Here is a 17,738-nt window from a genome sequence, read left to right as displayed (position 1 = left end):
TAATTCTATCTGACATGTACGTATTAACCCTAGAAGAGGCTAAGGTTATCTCCATATTATCCTTTTCTTTCCCTCAGGCTTTATTTTTAGTTAATTGCTTTGAAAGAGATATCATAGAAACTTTGTTAATATATCTACATTTTATATCTATAGAATTTTAGGTTTTTCATTTTGTCCGAAAATACAATTTTTTTCACCGTTAATTTTCTCCACTCCTTTTCCTGTTTTCTTTTTACATTTTTAAGGTAGGGGAGTGCAGGCCAAAATAAACCAAAGTTGGGAAGCCTGAAAAGTTTAAGGAGTAAAAACACTGTTTTGCGCAGAAATCCTTAAAAATAGTCAACAAACAGAGAATATCCCATCCCCCCCATATTCCCCACTACACTATTCTAACTGTGAGATTACTAACCTTGCTAATTGGGAGGCTCCATCACCCAGATCTCCCATTATGCTATTCTTACCAGTAAATTGCAGTTTAACACCACAAATCCTATCTTTTTTCTGTCCCTAACAAGCTTGGAGACATGGTGGGAATATGGAGTTTTAGGGTGGAAGAAGCTAAATTATGCCAAATTTTGACATTCGTTGGAAAGTCTAAGGATGAGGTGCCATATATTGAAAACTGGGAACTTTCTAGCTTAACCTAACTTTACCCAACCTAACTGAAAGGCGAGTCCTGTCCCCCCTTTAAAGACACTAATCCAGCTTAACCAGTGCATCTTTCTCCAGTGGATGCCCCCATTAAGAACACTAACTTAACTTAACCAGGGGGCTTTTGTATGTAGATGAGAATTTCTCAGATGATGTTTTGGTGTATAGTCTCTGCAACAACATCTCTTTATCTTTCATGGTCTGTCTCTTTGTGTGTGTGTGTGTGTGTGTGTGTGTGTGTGTGTGTGTGTGTGTGTGTGTGTGTGTGTGTGTGTGTACTTTTTAGAGATGACCTTCTAGTTGTTCTTCTCTTATGGTATTTTTCTTTTCTGTCTCTTTCTGTACAATATGTCCTTTATTTCCTCAGCATCCTGAATGGTATTCTTGGTAATATCTGTTTTATTTTCTCTCTACCTCTCCCTTCCACAGCACTCATCCAGGTGGAGGTAGAACCAGTGGGACGATGGTTCCACATATATGAGGCACGGCGTCTGCGGGGCCACCTCACCTCCTCAGTTGGGGAAAGTGAAGAGGAGAGTGAGGAGGAGGAGGCTCAGGAGGTGGAGGTGGAGGATGACATACACTATCTTCGCTCTCTCAACCCAGCAGACTGGAAGGTGAGAACTCAGCCAGCATGGTCCAGTCATAGCAACATAAGAATGGAGAAGACTGCAAAAGATTGGCTGGCCTACACTGGATAACTCCTGTACTAACCATGAAAATCTGTTATCCTCCTCTTCCCCATGCAGTCAGCCTTCCTATTGCCATCTGGCCTCTATATGCATACTCGTATGCCTAGTCATCTAACCTCATGATATCACTTATGGTGTAGGTGCTGACCACATGAATGCTAAGCCTGTTCTATTTGTCCACTACTCTGTGAACCAGTTCTTACTAAGCTCTTTTCAAAACCTAAACTTATCTAGCATATATAGTTCTGTCTTGATTGTTCACTATGAGAGCATCACTTACCTCTGTCATTTATTTGATTAGTATCTTTCTTTTATATATTGATACATTTCTACAACATTGCCTTTCAGGACCAGGATCATTATGCAGTACTGGGACTCCGAAAGCACAGGTACAAGGCCTCTGATGATGACATCAAAAGAGCGTGTAAGTCCTGGTGGCATCTGGAGCTAGAGTGTATAGTGTACTGAGTACCAAGTTTTAGTGCACCTGCTGTTTGAAGGTATTTTTATAGTGCCAGTTTTCAGTTGCAGTGTCAGCCCTTTTAGTCTTGGTATTTTTATTTTATTTGTATATTTTCAATAACTACATTTTATTTGTGCCTTGCTATGGATGTATGTGGTTGGCTTTGCTATACCAAAGCTCCTGGGGTGTAGTATGGTGGTTTGAGACTATGACTATGGCCACACTGGCAATGGTTGTGAGCAAGCAGGTGAGTGTGATAAATGGTGAGAAAAGTGGGAGCATTGTACCAAATAAGTGTGGCCACACTGACAGTGAGTGGGCGTGGGCGAGCTGTGTCTTCCTGTGGCCCACAGCGAGGAGCATTGTCAGTTGACTTTTGTCAATCATCTGGCACAGGCAGTTTGTTGCCTGCTATTGACATTGCATGGCTAATTATTGAAGTTTTGCTCACACCAATCATTTGGGATACATTTGCTAAAGTAGAACCCAAAGGGAATGCCATCATGTTGTTTGTAGTAATTACTATTAATTATGAAACCATGCCCATAACTGTTAGCTTTAACAAGCTCTTGAATTGTAGCTAGGTGGTGCATACAGAAGAGCAGAGAGAATGTGTCTGAAGAATAGTTGGCGCCCCTATGGCTATGAGTGTGAATGATATTTGTAAGAGTGTGTGGTGGTTTGTCTGGGCCACCCCATGTGGGATTGGCAACCTGATATATAGATAGATAGATAGATAGACATTATATTTTCTGATCATTGGTTTTATGCTAAGATATCTGTAAGTCTAATATAATAATTAGCATTCCCTTTGGTACGTGCTTAAAACAGGATGACCCAACACTTGGGTAAAGGAATGAGAGTGCAGCATTAGTGTGCACTTCCGTCCATTGTGTTACTCCTCACAGACCGCACGATGGTTCTGTGGCACCACCCAGACAAGCGGCGAGCAGCTGGGGAGGAGGTGAGGGATGACGATGACTACTTCACCTGCATCACCAAAGCCTATGAGATTCTCGGGGACCCCATCAAGCGACGCTCCTGGGAGTCGGTGGACCCAGAGTTTGATGACGAGGTGCCGGCTGTCAGTGCACACAATAAGGCAAACTTCTTCCAGGTAAGCGCTGATCCCCACTAAGAAGAAAATTTATTCCACAAAGAATTCAAAGGTCTTTTAACTCCATGTCATACTGTAATGTCAAATATATGTGCACACAAGGCAAGCGCTAACTCCTATTAGGAAGAAAAATGACTCAACAAAGAATTGAAAGTTCAGTATTCATTGCTATTTGGTACATCTTTTCTTTACCACTAACCACTCTGGGACAATTCTTCACATTCTACAGCCATCTCCAAACATTATACCGGCTAGAAATTGCAAAAAATCTATTCCTTTTCACCGCTTTTTTCTTGCAGGTGGTTATAAAGATTGTATACATTACTTGTAGTGGTGTGGATGATTACATATCACTGAATGGATTAACTCCATCTCATATTGTAATGTCAGGTCTATATATTAGATTATATAACTCTCTCTCTCTCTCTCTCTCTCTCTCTCTCTCTCTCTCTCTCTCTCTCTCTCTCTCTCTCTCTCTCTCTCTCCATCTTCTTCAGTCTCCACCACATCTTTGTAAGGCACAGTGTTGCATTGCAGATTTTCACAGGGGTGTTTGAGTGCAATGCTCGTTGGTCCACCCACAAGCACGTTCCTGGCTTGGGCAAACCTGATGACACCAAACAAAAGGTCAGTCCAGATTAGCAGATTAAGTAACTGGAGAGAGTGATTGGCCTGTACAGTCACATCAATCTCCCTTGTACTGTTTTAGAAGTGAGATTACTAGTAGCAGAAATGCAAGTAGATATTTGGTGACAGTTTACTTTTTATAGTTACCATCATCATATGCTATGTTGATGGAAAGATAGACCAGTAATTTTGAAAGTTTGTTTAAAATATCATACACTATAATTTTCCTCAGCATAGAGGGTCCAGTAACTTACACATAAAACATCATTTCAAGATTTCTTTATGAATAGTGTTTATTTTGTATTGTTAACCGACTTAATTTTCATCACTGTGCAGGTTGATCGCTTCTATGGATTCTGGTACGACTTTGATTCCTGGCGAGAGTTTTCATATCTGGATGAGGAGGAAAAGGAGAAGGGACAGGAGTGAGTCTTCACTATTTGTATGTCTGGTCTTTTTAGAGTTATGTGTATTCCACTCCAGCCTTGCTTTATCTTCCCAAAGGCAGCAAAAATGGTGAAATTTGTATCTTGAAACATTAACATTCAATAAAATTTTAATTGAATAAGGAAATAATGCCCAAACTTAAGCCAAGATTGACATTGGAAAAAATAACAAGAAAATATAATATGGCTAGACAGAATACCCAGACTTATGGCAAGGAAAACTGGCACTGACATTGTTCTGATTGCTTTAACTGGTCATTTTAGTTTCTTTGAATATTTTGTAACAGTGCAATGTGACTGCAATGTTGTGGTCGCCTTCCCTTCTTTAAATCAGTCAATCTTGCCAGCCGGGAGGAGCGTCGATGGATAGAGAAGCAGAACAAGGTAGAGCGAGCGAGGCGTCGGAAGGAGGAGATGGGTCGATTGCGCAGGCTAGTTGACAATGCATATGCCTGTGACCCAAGGATAGCCAAGTATGTTTCGTTACTTATTACTGATTTCGTGTATTTTCATTGTATCCCAATAAAAGTTGAAATTTTGTGCATTATCCCAAGAGATATTTATCACAAGGAGTACTTTTTTCTGTTGTTACATAATACTTCAAATTTCATTTTGATGGAAGGGTTTATGATGATTTAGATTGCAAAGAAGCTGTTCTTGTTTTACTTCTGACTCCTTATGAGGGAAAAATTAATTGCTGCTTTTTGCTGTCTACTTCTGTAGCTAAAGAATGGGTAAGTTTATAGAAAAAGAGGGAAAGAGATGAAGAATTATATATATATATATATATATATATATATATATATATATATATATATATATATATATATATATATATATATATATATATATATATATATATATATATTTAATTTTTTTAAGATTTAAAGAAGAAGACAAGGAAAGAAGACTGGCTCAGAAAAAGGCAAAAGCAGAGGCAATCAGGCAAAAACAAGAAGAGGAGGAGAGGGTGAGTGCACATTGTGATCTCCAGTATTAGCACCAGGCCAATCTCTAACTACTCTCGGACACATATATGCATTGATTTCTACAACAGACCAAGGCTTCACATTTTTCTCATTGATTTGTATTTTTCATGTCTTATGCTCGGAAATGCCATATATTTTGAAATACCATGCTATGTTGTCTTTTTTTTTAATGATATGTCTTGCTAATGTGTAAATTTGGTGTTTTCAGGTAAGGCAGGAAGCTGAGGAAGCAGAGAGAAAGAAAAGAGAAGCAGAGGAGGCAGAGTAAAGAGCAAAACAGGAGGTAGAAAAGAAGGAAAGAGAGGTGCTGAAGAAAGCATTAAAAAAAGAGAGGAAGGTGAGGAGGAGGGTAGAATCTGCTTGACATGTAAGAACTTACCACACACTTGTCTTTGACGCTTAAACTGCTGTGATCGCTAACATAATCAAAAATTCTCCTGACAAATATATTGAATTTTCGTGGTGCACTTTCTTTCTAGTGTGTTCTAAATGACTGTCTTCAGCCTCTTTTTCATCACTGCAGTGTTGAGTCTCTTGCTACCTCCTACTGCTATTTTCATGCCAACTGCTCTTCTGATCTTGCTAACTGCATGCCTCACTGCACAAGTCTTTCTTCTTTCTTTCATCTCTATTCTGTCTACCTCTTTAATGCAAGAGTTAACCATTATTCTCAATCATTCATCCCTATCTCTGGTAAACTCTGGAACTCCCTGTCTGCTTCTGTATTTCCACCTTCCTATGACTTGAACTCTTTCAAGAGCGAGGTTTCAAGGCACTTACCCTGTTTGTTTGACTAACACTTGACTGTGTTCAGGAGCCAGCACCTCAGTGGACCTCTTTCTTCTTTTTTTTTTTTTTTTCAGTCTTTGTTGTCCTTGGCCAGTGATCCTCCAATATATATATAAAAAAAAAAATAATAATAATAATGATGATGATGATAATAATAATAATAATAATAATAATAATAATAATAATAATGATCCCTGGCTATGGCAAGCAAGCCCACTACATTATATCCTTTCCTCCTCCTGTTCCTTTCCTCTCCCCTTTCACTTTCATCTTGTCGCAGTCCTCCCTTCCTGTCACCTGCCCCTATAGTTCTCATGACTCATGCCTGGAGCCATCATTCTACCTGGCAAGTCTTTTTTTTTTTTATTTATTTTTTTTTTATCATTCATTTTAAGGCTACAAAATTTGCTAAAAAAAAAAGAAAAACTAAAAAATGAAACTCTACCCACTTTCATCTTCTGTAACATTTCACATTAAAATATTCTCATTCATTATATACTTTCAGATTTATATTTTTTTCCTTTTTCTTTGATGTCATTTTTTAAATGATTTTGATACAGTTCCTGTTCATAAGGGGCTGAGAGGACTGCATTTGTATTAGAAAGATGGAAAGAGCATTAAATTTAGTGTTCAAATGTGTAAATTAATTTGGAAACTAAAAAAATATATATACAAATTATGATTGCCTGTATTTTGTTCACGTAAATAATTTTAAAAAGCAACGTGAAATAGAATAAAGCACACATTCTTTGTCATTGCATAGATGTGATGGTGACAGTGATAAAGAACATCTCTGTATCTGTCTATCTTTATTTGACACCTCTTGATAAATACTCCATGAGGACATAACTGCAACAGATTTCTCTATTTAGTCCTGCCCTTGTATTCCCTTCCTCTTTGCTCTGAACTTCACATACTCTCTCTTCACCCTTTCCTCACATATTTCAGTAACATTTTTTATGCAAGATCTTTGGTCAAGGGCAATAAAAAGGGGGGAAAGAAAGTCCACTGAGATGCTAGTCCCAAAAGAAAGATCATAAGGATTATCCAGAATTGTTGGATAAGTGTTTTGAAAAGTTGGAACCAGCCATTTTAAAGAGTTCAAGTTATAGGAAGGAGGATCTTCTGGAGCAGGCAGGGAGTTCCAGAGTTTACTAGAAAAAAAATAGCAGTAAAAAGATAGCAAGATATGCAACATTGCAGCAATAACAGAGAGGCTGAAAATCATTAGTATATTATCCTCTATTCCCAGATGCTGCGGACTCTCTGTAAGGACAACAGTTACTTTGCATCAGAGGAGGGGGAGCGAGTGCAGACCATGACAGATGTGGAGCTGCTGTGTGAGGCACTGGAGCTGACCCGCCTGGAGGAACTCAACAAGGAACTAGCACAAGTGGCCCAGGACAAGATGCAAGGGTGGGAGGTACTCATGAAGGAGGTGAGGGAGGATCAACAGTAGTAGTAGTAGTTAATTGACAAAGGTGAGTGAGAGAGATCAACAGTAGTAGTAATAGCAGTAGTAATTTTTTGACACAGGAGGTGAGTGTGGAGGGCCAACAGTAGTAGTAGTAGTAGTAGTAGTAGCAGTAATTGTTGCTTATATAAAAAAAAAAAAAGCATAATTTTTGTCATTCTTAAATCAAAAAATTTCCTAAGCCTTGAACCCAAAAGCTGCTCCAACAGACATATGGGTATCTGCATCACTTTTGAAATGAACTATGTTAGGTCTATTTAAGTCATGTTACATTACCTTATCTGATTAGCTAAATCTAAAGTAGCATAAAGCAAGCTAATCTAAATTAGAACAATCCACCCCAAATGATCTGGATATTCTGTATGACCTGTTTTCCCTAGGATAGTCAAACCTTTCAGACTATTTCTCCACTGATAGTTATGATTAGTACAAGGAGTCCTTGGTGTATGACAGTCTTGACTTTTGTCCTTCATATGTTTCTTTTACAGGCACAATAGTTATGTGTTTATGTCCTAGACTATGACTTTACAGTACAACAGTATTAGTATTAGTGATTGACATACTGCAGGTAGCTTACTTATGCTGGTTCTGACCTATGCAGAAAATCAGTTTATAACATGGCATAGGAACAGAACTCTGTCATAACTTGAGGACCCCCTGTAACACTTCTTTGCCTTCTCTCTCTGTTGTAGGTGAGTGAGGTGCGCAACAGGATAAAAAAGGAGAGGGAGGAGGTGGCAGCAGCGGCAGCAAGGGGAGGGGGTGGAGGAGGAGGGGAAGGTTCATCACTCAAAGTCTGGAATCAAGATGACCTCCAGCTGCTCATCAAAGCCGTCAACCTCTTCCCTGCCGGCACAACAAAGAGGTGAGCTGGTTCATGTGTGTGTGTGTGTGTGTGTGTAAATTGCTTCTTTTTATATATTTTTTGATATCTTATTATTATTGGTGGTCCACAAGGCTGTCCCTTTCCACTGGGGCTGACAGGGATAAGAGTGTGAATGACGTGTCATTCACCTACATTCGTCTGCTGGTCACCAAACCAGCTGTTCCCCATATGGAAAGAGGTCAGAGCTTGTAGTGATTGATCTTTGGGTAGGACTGAGACCATTCACACACCGCACACTGGGACAGTGAGGCCATAACCCTTCAGGTTACATCCTGTACTTACTTGCTGCTAGGTGAACAGGGGCTACACATGAAGAGATTCTCCCAGGACTTGAACCCATGCCTTCTCGGTTGTGAGCCGAGCATGCTGACACTAAGTGGTGTGCATGTGTGTGTGTGTGTGTGTGTATGTGTGTGTGTGTGTGTGTCTGTGTGTGTGTGTGTGTGTGGTGCCTTGTCTGGGCCAGCTGATGTGAGATTGCTGGCCTAGTATATAAATAGATGGGTTTTTTAAGCTTTAATATTTTATTTGATTGATTTATTGCCTTATTCTTGTGTTTCCATGTGTGTTTTAAAATGACTAATATCAAGGTTGTTATCTGATCCCTACTACTGTTCTCTACATACACACCATTTAGGTCTTCACGTGGTATAGGGAATATAACAAAGGTGACATTTATAAAATTCTCAGGATCATAATTAGGATAGAACAAGACACAATGGGTTCAAGCTTGAAAATAGTTAGAGAGGAAGAAATTGGTCCTCAGATGGAGTAGTAGATGAATGGAATGGACTCAGTAATCAGGTTGTTAGTGCTGAGTCATTGGGGAGCATTAAAGGATTAGACAAATTTATGGATGGGAATGATAGGTGGATATAGGTAGATATGTTTCATACAAGGATGGCTTCTTGCAGCTCCCTTAATGTTAGGTTATGTTTTTAAGCATTGCTGTACTTAGAGGAACTCATTGAACCCTCCATGCTGCAGGTGGGAGGTTGTGGCAGAGTATATCAACCAACACACAGCCACCAGCATCACCAGGCTGGCCAAGGAGGTGCTCAATAAGGCCAAGGAGCTGCAACACTCAGACAAGCACATGAGGGAGGCAGCCAACAAGAATGCCTACCACAGCATGGAGAAGGCACAGGCTCGGCAGGTGATCAGCGACACCACAGCCTCCCAGAGATATGACAGTGAGTTCTTGCTGTTATGCTGACATTCAGATAATTCTTTTGCATCTTTGTGTAGTTTTATATCATGTTGATGCTTGGGTAATTTCTCATTTCTCTTTTTATACTAATTAATTATTACCATGAGTCTTCTCTGTATGAACTCAAGAGCTTTCTCCCTTCTCTGTGTAACTGCTGTGAATTGTCTTTTAGCTCTATACAATATCACCAGTTGAGCTGTGAATCAATTCCAAGATATTTTAAGAAAAAACATGTTTTTAGGCTGATGTTAGATCTTTCCTTTGTGCAGCACCACAGGAGATGCTGGGGATGAACACTGCTGCTTGGGGAGCTGAGGAACAGAGGTTGCTGGAGCAAGCCCTCAAGACCTATCCAGTCTCTACTCCTGACCGCTGGGACCGCATTGCCAAGTGTGTCCCCAACCGAACTAAGAAAGACTGCATGAGGCGCTATAAAGTCTGTATATGTGTGTGTGTGTGTGTGTTTGTGTGTCTGATGATGTGTTGCTTGCTATTCCCTGTATGTGAGATTGTGGAGAAAACAAATCAGGTTTATCTTGTTTATGGAGTGACACACTCTTTTCTCTCTCTCTCTCTCTCTCTCTCTCTCTCTCTCTCTCTCTCTCTCTCTCTCTCTCTCTCTCTCTCTCTCTCTCTCTCTCTCTCTCTCTCTCTCTCTCACTCTCTCTCTCTCTCTCTCTCTCTCTCTCTCGTTTTAGGTATTGGGACCATAGCGTCTGTCAGGAGCCAATATATTTTTTTGGATTCTTTTTAATAAGCATTCTTTTCCTCTTTAAAGAACATCTTACAGTTTCATTATCAGATTACTGAGTATAGTGTTTATCACTGAGCTCATGAAATATCTTATCAACTATTTTGCCTGTGATAAGGATTAAGATGATGTGACACTGCTCTACTTGAGATGATATCCTCTCTGTGATATCTATGATGACTCCAACATACATCTTTGATTTTTTTATATTTTTTATGTGATGAGACTGGTTTTGCTGCATCACCATTGATGCATCTGATAGTTTAAGTGTGTCTGCAGATCTTGACAGTTGCTTTTGTGGGATTCTAAGAACTGACTTGCTTGAACAAAAAACTGCCTTGATGCTGGTGACTTATTTGATGATGTGTTGAGCTTTATTTATCACAAGGTACTTGAGGCATTCTCAGTCTGGATATCTGCAGTTTAACGTACATAAGAAATTTACAGCATACATACTTCATTGTTAACTGAATAGTATTGTCTTGTGATCTGGTGCCTGTGTATTTGTTTTTCATATGCTTCCTGTGGGAGTTGTTTCAACACCTCAATAGATTGCTTGCACAAGTTAGTACTTAGACAGAAGGATTGACAGCACACCCATGCTTATGTTCCCTTTTCAGGTGTTGCCCTTTAGGTAGTGAGGAGAGACAGGTACCAGCAGGAGCAGTAGTGTTAACAACAGCAGGATGGGGAGCTTCAGCAAGATCCTGCCATACTCCTGCTATGAGCTCGGCCACTGCTGGAAACACTCGTGCTCCTCAGCCTCCTTTGAAATCTGTATCATTGGGTTCATTGAAAGCATCAAAATCTATGGTGTGGTGTACTTGGTATGTGACCTTTTTTTTTTTTTTTTCATGTTAGAGGGATACTATCCTCATTGTGTCTAGTAAACTGTTCTGGCAACTGCACTGGCTTCCTAAGCTTCATGGAAGTTTAGAATATAATTTAAAAAGGTAACACTTGGCAGTAAAGGGGTGATTGCGATAAAATATTGCATTGCATCTACTGTAATTTTATTTTGGCTCATTAGAATTATCTAGTTACTGAAAATGTGTGTGATGGTGTCATTAGGTGACAAAATGTTAAAGATTACTGTTACTATATTGGTAAAAAGAGGTGAAAATGGATTATAGCTATGCATAGAACTTTTCATATCAATTACCTTATGCCATGATAGATCTGGTGTAAGTAGAGTGTGAGGTGAAGGGGAATATGATTTTGCTTTCTGGCTTCAAAGGTGGAAGGAAGACTTTGATCAGGAGTTAATAATTTTACTTGCTTGCTTTCTTTATTTCTCCTTTTCTTTCCTTTTTCTTTTGAATTGGGAATGACACTTTGTATTTTGAGGTTTATCTTTGTAATATTAATGACTTGCATTTGTTTGCCTGCAGCTAACCGGTCTTGTGAATGCTCGGAAAATAAGTATGAAGTATGGAAAAAAAGCTCTTGAAGAACTACTTAACATCAGTTTGTTTCCTGACAGTCAATGCTTTTGGGTACATTGGCTCCTACTGTGTTGTCAGGTGAGCATGCCAGATGTGGCCTTTCCCATGCACATGTTGGGGCAGTTTGGAAGTAGTAAGTGTAATATACATGCTATTATACTGAGTGTGTCATGCTTGCTTTTACTCTGGGAAATTTATATGAAACCATGGAGTTGCATAACAAAGTAATCTTTTTCTGTTTATTTACTTATTTGTTTATTTATTTTTTATGTTTTTGTGCATGGATAGTCAATTAATTAAGATATAGTATAGTTTATGTGAATGAATACACATTTAAGTAGTCAGTGGTCATAGTGTGTTGTGATCAGCTCCCACAATTCTTGTTACTACACAAACCAAGTATAGTGCATGAGTTCTTGTTGGTTAGTTTGGAGAGAGGAGGTGACCATAGGATATTGATGAAGGACAGCCATTGAAGCACTTCATCATTAGCATATAAAATGACAAAAAAATTAGTATTTTCCAGTTGGAACAAGATAAAATACTGTAAAATTAGTATTTTCCTGTTGGAACAAGATAAAATACTGTAAAATAGAAAATACTGTATTTGACAGTTTATAAGACATATGGGGTTATAAGATGCATCTCAGTTTGGGCAGGCATTGAAAAAAAAAAAAAAAGATAAATAAATGGGTTTAAGCTCTGTATATGAAGTGAAGGATTTAACCTGACATTTGATGCCCTCTCATATGTATTCAGATCCTTCATATGTATTCAGATCTCTCTCTCTCCAGGAGAGAGAGAGATGCTGATTGTTAAAGGCAGTGTGTGAAGCCTGCCCACTGTCTTTGTATATACAGGTTAGGGTGTGTGTGTGTGTGTGTGTGTGTGTGTGTGTGTGTGTGTGTGTGTGTGTGTGTGTGTGAGTGTTTGTTTGTTTTGTATCCTCCACACTGCTGGTCTTAATCTAGCTTGCCAAACTAAATGAAGTCATCCACAGCCACAGCCTTATTCTTCCTTTCATTTGTATCTACACAGTCCTATGAGCTCCTCCTCCTCCTCCTCCTCCTCCTCCTCCTCCTCCTCCTCCTCCTCCTCCTCCTCCTCCTCCTCCTCCTCCTCCTCCTCCTCCTCCTCCTCCTCCTCCTTGTCTTCCTTCTATTATTCCTGTTTCCTTGTATGTCTTATTCCTCTCCTCCTCCTCCTCCTCCTCCTCTTAATGTTTTCTCTTTCACTGCTGTTCATGAAAGTGTTGAAGAAATATTATTTATATCTGGCAGTGATCAGACCTCATGTACAGGTGTGGTCCCTTACTACAGACACAGCCTAAGGTAACCTAACCCAATCATTTCAGAAGGTGGAATTTGAGTCGGCCAAGCTTCAGAAATGCAGGAAGGATTAGCGGTGATGACTGCAGGCTGCCATCGACCCGCAGGTAATTACTGTCTATTTGTCTGGTCAACTGTCTATATTTATATTATTCCTGCTGGTCTGGTCTATTTATATTATTCCTCCTGCTGAATCCACTATTTTTCTCCACTAATGTATTATTCCACTATGTCAGCCAATGTTAAATACAGTTACTTTGCATCTTTAAACTTCAGTCTTCCCTTTATGTGTGACAATAACAGTTTCAATCTTGGATATGATATGTCACTCAGTCATTCAGTCAGTCAGTCACTCAGTCACACAGTTATTCATCAATGAGTGAGTCCTACCTTCACTGTATACCCAGTGTGTATACAGTGACAGGTTTCACTCACTCACTCACCCCTCCCACCTGCTTCCCACCCCCAGGTCATCACAGGAATCAAATGCAGCATCAGTATGGCTCACCAAACACTTCCCCTCACACTGGTGGTGTTGACCTGCCTTGTGAACACCTGCCCTCCTGTGTTCCTGCCCTTAATAGCCCTCCAGGTGACATCAGGTAAGTCAGACACCTATCTTTCACTTAATAGCTCTCTCAACCCCTAGTGGAAAGGCTACTACTACTACTACTACTACTACTACTACTACTACTACTACTACTACTACTACTACTACAGCTGGCCACACACATTTAAAGTCATTTTTTTAATTTTTACAAAGTTTAGACATAGACAGATAGAAGAATTTGTTTGTTGAATGCCTAATTGCCTCATTTCTGGTATTTTAATGATTTTTTAATTGTTAGGCAAGGCGCACATTGAGACGCAGGGCAGCACAGAGCAGGGCAGACGCAGGGTAGGGCAGGGCAGGGCAGCACAGCGCAGCACAGGCGTGGTGCGCACATTGAGAAGCAGGCTGTCGTCCTGTGCGGTAGTGTTGATCATGGCTGTTGCCAAAAATTACTTTGGAAACCTTAGTTCCGATTCCGACTCAGAAAACGAGTTGGAGAAAGTAATGTTATTATATGACATTTGTAGAGCAAAGAGGTCAGTGTGGAGGAGTGAATACTTGGAGAAGAGGAAAAACACATGGAGAATTTGCCCATAACTCGTTCTTATAAGTTCCTCTCATATAATCAGGATGACTAGTGTCATACAGCACTCTTTGATGGCGAACAGCCTCTATGAGTTGCTCTGTGGACGACATTGTGAGTACTAAAGAGCAAGTTGCTATCAAGCTGCGCCGCACGTGGCACAGGAAACTGCGTTTCGAACGACCTGCGTCGCGCTGGCCGGCACAGGTCTGCATCTGTGCTGTGCTGTCCTGCGTGTCAATATGTGTGCTTAGGTTTAAAACCGGTGAGATGCAGTTTTCTGCCCTGCTCTGTGCTGTGTCGCCTGTGTTGCCTGCGTCTCAATGTGCGCCCGGCCTTAGGGTGTTCAAGGGTTTTTTTTCATAATATTAGTGATAGTTTTGCAGGCTCTGCTTATTTATCTGTCTGTTATTTTATCTATTAATCTCTCAGTTTACCCATTTATCTAAGTATCTGCTGGACCTAACCTAACTAGGCCTATCTCTGCTTGTCTCAATGTCTATCTGTTTACCTAATCTAACCATCTATCTCTCAGTCTATTTAACTTTGTTTAACCATTTATCTATCTCTCTATCTCAATCTATGTAACTAAGTACCTACCTAATCTAACCATCTCTATCTCTCTCTCTCAGAATGTGGATGAGGGGACAAGAGAGCCAGTGTTCCAAGTACCACCACCATCACCACTGCCACCACCACCACCACCACCATCAGGAGCACAGATTCACTGAAGTCTCTACCAAGATTTCTTTGAGTTTTTTGATAAATTTAACTTCCAGGAGAGAGAGAGATGCTGATTGTTAAAGGCAGTGTGTGAAGCCTGCCCACTGCTCCCTTGTATATACAGGTTAGGGTGTGTGTGTGTGTGTGTGTGTGTGTGTGTGTGTGTGTGTGTGTGTGTGTGTGTGTGTGTGTGTGTGTGAGTGTTTGTTTGTTTTGTATCCTCCACACTGCTGGTCTTAATCTAGCTTGCCAAACTAAATGAAGTCATCCACAGCCACAGCCTTATTCTTCCTTTCATTTGTATCTACACAGTCCCTATGAGCAGCTCCTCCTCCTCCTCCTCCTCCTCCTCCTCCTCCTCCTCCTCCTCCTCCTCCTCCTTGTCTTCCTTCTATTATTCCTGTTTCCTTGTATGTCTTATTCCTCCTCCTCCTCCTCCTCCTCCTCCTCTTAATGTTTTCTCTTTCACTGCTGTTCATGAAAGTGTTGAAGAAATATTAGTTATATCTGGCAGTGATCAGACCTCATGTACAGATGTGGTCCCTTACTACAGACACAGCCTAAGGTAACCTAACCCAATCATTTCAGAAGGTGGAATTTGAGTCTCTCTCTCTCTCTCTCTCTCCTCTCTCTCTCTCTCTCTCTCTCTCTCTCTCTCCTCTCTCTCTCTCTCTCTCTCCTCTCTCTCCTCTCTCCTCTCTCTCTCTCTCTCTCTCTCTCTCTCTCTCTCTCTCTCTCTCTCTCTCTCTCTCTCTCTCTCTCTCTCTGTTTGGAATTATACTGTATATTAAGAAATATCATTAAAGAGTGTGTGTGTGTGTGTGTGTGTGTAAAAAGTGTTTGCATTATTGTGCATTTGATATTATAGCCCCAGGTTCTTAAAGTTTTCTGGTTTCATGATTTATAAAGATTGCTATTTTTAATAAAGTTATTGAAATTGTTATTGAGTGTTTGTATTGAACTCTTTAGCTTTGTAATAGTGTGCGTCTCATCATGCATTCATTAATGATGTAGAGTGGAAATGTCCACTCCTATCATGCATAATATCAATGCATTATTGGTTTATGTTGTTATTTGTGTATAAATTGTAAAGTTATGCCAGTCTATTTTAGTACAAACTAAATATCGGCTGGAAGAGAGGACAGGTAATGGCACACTAAAACACAGGAAGGGACAATGATATAACCATCCAATTTAACAATACACAGAGGAAGAAGAATGAGAAAGCAATAAAAATGGATTATTTAATGGATGATTAATAGACCCTCATTTGTAATCTTATTTCAGGCAAGAATATTAAAAGAGACAGCTGGCTTGCCCTTTGTACTTGTTCATACGTGACAGAATGAGAGATCTAGGGGTGGGGGTGACACCTGGAAATGGGTATGATTCACGAAGGGATTGATTTATTGCTTGACTGGCTGATTAAGAAAAGAAGGCGTGGTAGTGGAGGGTGGGGGGGAAAGGCGCCCCAACTTTCCAGTCGTATATGGAGTCGAAGGGAGTTCTACAGGATTATTCATGTATTTGTTGCTTTTAGCTGTGAATTATCTGGTGGTGTAATTGTTATGACCCCGTAAGTTGATTTACTATTCATTTCGTCTTTCTGAACGCAAAATAACATGTTACTTCTACTTCTGCCTGTTGTACACTTTCCTAAACGCAATTTAGGTCTTATTAATGTGGCATTTAAGCAGATTCACTCAGGGAATGAGAAGTAAATGATAGCTATCAAGCAGTAGATTAACTCTCTCTCTCTCTCTCTCTCTCTCTCTCTCTCTCTCTCTCTCTCTCTCTCTCTTAATACGATATCTAATATAAAGAAGCAATAATATTTAAGCAAGTACACACAGTAATCTTATAGTAATTTAATGAAAACAATACCAGCAAAGAAAAATATGAGAAAATGCATAATTTACTACGAAATCCAAAATGCGAAAAAAAACCTTGCCAAATTGAACCGTCCCACGAAGGTTATGGATGGAGTTTTGATGCAATGAGCCTCAGTTATACTTAAAACACTCAACAAATATAACACCTGCCAAAATAAATGAATAAATAAATAAAATAAATCAATAAATCAAAATAAAAACGCGAGAAAACCTTTAAATTATCACAACGCGAAAAATACACACACGCCAAACTGGATGCGTCATTACTTAATAGTCATTGGAACTGTTATCCCCCCAATAGTTTATAGCCAACCCCCCCCTCCCCCCACCTTCCCTGCCTTGAGGAACACCTTCACTTATGTCCTGCTATTGTCGTGCTATTGGCTAGATTTGAGCATTTTAACCTCGAATTCACCACATACACGTACATATTTATCTCTATCTCCTTGCAATAATTATAATAGTCTTCCTGGCTTAATTTTTGTTTATTCATTATTCCTTATGTGCTTATTAATTGTCATTTGTCTAATTCCCTATGTTTTAGTCTCGGTACTTTAGTTTTTTTTTTTTTTTTTTTTTTTTTTTTTTTTTTTTTTTTTTTACTTTCCGACTCTGGCCCTTGCAATGAAGGGGCTTAATTGTTTATTTACTGTTCCTTACGTGTTTATTGATTATATGTGAGCTATTTATTTGATATTCATGATTTTTTAAAACTACGTATTTCTTGATATGATAGTTTTATCTTTTCGTGTTTTCTGGCTTAAGTTTTGTTTATTATTCCTTGTTTGTGTTATTAGGTAAATAATAATTATTCGTCTTATTTCTCGTAGTTTAATGGAATTTTTAGCACTTTAATGAGTTCCTCACCAGTCATTTTATTCGAGTGAGAGAGAGAGAGAGAGAGAGAGAGAGAGAGAGAGAGAGAGAGAGAGAGAGAGAGAGAGAGAGAGAGAGAGAGAGAGTGTCTAAATGGATAAAAAAAAAAAAAATCAGTTACAGTATTTTATTTATATACAAGAAAATGCATGATAATAATAATAACAATAATAATAATAATAATAATAATATTTAAATACAAGGAAAATATGTAATAATAATAATAATAATAATAATAATAAT

General features: G+C 39.3%; 1 pseudogene; it reads left to right on the top strand.

The window, feature by feature from the left end:
- The first annotated feature begins 788 nt into the window (after positions 1 to 788).
- LOC135113360 (dnaJ homolog subfamily C member 2-like) lies at positions 789 to 15,012 on the top strand (annotated as a pseudogene).
- Positions 15,013 to 17,738: the final 2,726 nt, after the last annotated feature.

The sequence above is a fragment of the Scylla paramamosain genome, chromosome 25, assembly GCF_035594125.1.
Source record: "Scylla paramamosain isolate STU-SP2022 chromosome 25, ASM3559412v1, whole genome shotgun sequence".
NCBI lineage: Eukaryota > Metazoa > Arthropoda > Malacostraca > Decapoda > Portunidae > Scylla > Scylla paramamosain.
The sequence above is the reverse complement of the archived record's forward strand: the minus strand, read 5'-3'. Positions and strand labels throughout refer to the sequence as shown.